Genomic DNA, 2,494 nt, shown 5'->3' on the forward strand with positions numbered 1-2,494 from the left:
AAATTTTTTTTTGCTAGCTTTTGGTTGTATGACGATTTTTTTTTCTTTGTTTTTATATTTCATGTTTATATTTTTTATTTTTTTTATAGACTGATCATTTCAGTAGACAAATCAAGGAAACCCACTGTGACATTATTACTTTAAGTATATGAAAGTTCCTTAAAAAAAAAGTGTATGAAATGTTCTAATTTAATTATGCGAAAAATCCACGATTTGAGATATGATAATTTCCCATGTAAAGTTCGAATGATACTACGCATAAAACAATATATATTTTGTCAACCTTGTTTTTATATTCAGTATAATCACATTTTGTTGACCTAGTAATCAAAGTTTGCTTGCTGAGAATTTTAAATTCTGTACGAGCATGATTCATCAAGTGGGGCTATTTAATATTCAATGGAAAGGTAGCAGCACTTGTATAATATTATAATAAATCAGCTGGCATTTCCCAGCTATATAAACGAGGCAATTACTATCCTTTATTCTCATCTTATGCCAAAAACAAACTGGTCAAGAAAAAAAATGTACTTTGCATTCTCTTCATCCGCTGCCAACATTATCATCTTTCTTTTTTCATTTGTATTGGCAGCTTCAGCTGATCACAATCATGAAAACTTTCTTCGTTGCCTGGCCACTCGTATATCCAAGTCCAACTCTACCTCCATTCCTACACCCACTGTCTGTACTCCAAATGATTCCTCGTATTTCATTGTGTTGAATTCATCCATACAAAATGATCGTTTTTCTTCTGCTTCGACCCCAAAACCATTTGTTATCGTGACCCCATCTCATTCCTCCCACATTCAACTCACCGTTCTTTGCTCCAAGAAACATGGTATGCAAATCAGAACCCGAAGCGGTGGCCATGATTATGAGGGTCTTTCTTATGTGTCCAATATCCCGTTTGTTGTAATTGACTTGAGAAACCTAAGATCGATCAGCGTAGACGTGGAGAGCAAATTGGTGAACTTTATTATAGGATTGCAGAAAGAAGTGAAAATCTCGCCTTTCCTGCCGGCGATTGCCACACTGTGGGTATTGGAGGACAGATCGGTGGAGGAGGCTACGGCTATTTGACACGTAAGTATGGCCTTGCAGCAGATAATGTTCTTGACGCAGAATTAATCGATGTTAAAGGAAGAATTCTTAATAGGAAATCTATGGGTGAAGATTTGTTTTGGGCCATACGTAGTGGTGGACCAGCAAGCTTTGGAATCGTTCTTGCATGGAAACTTCGACTAGTTACTGTGCCATCGACAGTGACTGTGTTTGATGTGAGGAGGAACATGGAGGACGATGCAACAAAGAAGCTTTTTCATCAATGGCAACGCCGTGCTGACAAAGTTGATGAGGATCTATCAATTTACGTAAGGTTCCAAACTGAGAGTTCTATTGATAAAGAAGGTAATAAAAAAATTGTGCTAGTAGCTTACTTTCGCGCCACATTCCATGGCGGCGTGGATAGGCTCCTTGAATTGATGCAGAAAGAGTTTCCCGAATTGGGTTTGCTAAGACAAGAGTGCACTGAAATGAGATGGGTCGAATCCTTCCTCTATCACAATTTCTTCAGAAATGGAGAATCCTTGGATGTTCTACTTAATAGGATATCTAATTACAATATGTCCTCATTCAAAGCTAAATCTGACTTTGTGAAAGAGCCTATTGCAGATGATGCATTCAAAGGAATACTGGGAAGGTTGTACGAAGAAGAGGTAGGAGGAGTTATGATTGATCTATTTCCTTTCGGAGGGAAAATGAACAAGATTTCATAATCGGCAATCCCATTCCCATACCGAGCTGGAAACCTCTACAACATTCATTATTTGGTGCGTTGGGAAGAAGATGGAAATACTACCGTATCCAACAAGCATATAAATTGGATAAGAAGGCTTTATGATTACATGACTCCTTATGTGTCAAAAAATCCGAGGGCTGCATATCTCAACTTTAGAGACCTTGATATCGGGGTGAATAACGATAAGGGTGACACCACAAGTGCTTATAATAACATTAGACGGGCGAGGATCTGGGGTACTAAGTACTTCAAGCATAATTTCAACAGGTTGGTTCGTGTAAAGACTATAGTTGATCCAACTAATTTCTTTACAAACGAACAAAGTATCCCGTCTCTTTTTGCGCAATATTGAAAGTCTTGTGATTAGAGATCCTTGTTAGGTTAAATTATAACCATTGCCATTAGCTTTAGTCTTATTTTATTCATTCTAAATAACAGTCTCTCGTGATCAAATATCATGTATTTTTTCAAAGTTTGTATGCACAAATAAAAGTCATTCGATATACTTTAGAATTCCTCGGCTATATATTGATTGAAAAGATGTTGCACGTGCGTATGATCGACCACTTTACACGATTTGAACCATATTAAACACCCTGTTACGTTTTAATGAAATCATCTTTTTTCCATACAAATATTTATTTAGAATTAGAAGTCCAATTTATTACTTATTGTAGTAAAAATGTTTTTTTTTTT

General features: G+C 36.4%; 1 pseudogene; it reads left to right on the forward strand.

The window, feature by feature from the left end:
- The first annotated feature begins 525 nt into the window (after nucleotides 1-525).
- Nucleotides 526-2,150, forward strand: LOC112092895 (annotated as a pseudogene).
- The last annotated feature ends 344 nt before the right edge of the window (nucleotides 2,151-2,494 follow it).

The sequence above is a fragment of the Morus notabilis genome, unplaced genomic scaffold (genome assembly GCF_000414095.1).
Source record: "Morus notabilis unplaced genomic scaffold, ASM41409v2 Scaffold358, whole genome shotgun sequence".
In the NCBI taxonomy this organism is placed as follows: Eukaryota; Viridiplantae; Streptophyta; class Magnoliopsida; order Rosales; family Moraceae; genus Morus; species Morus notabilis.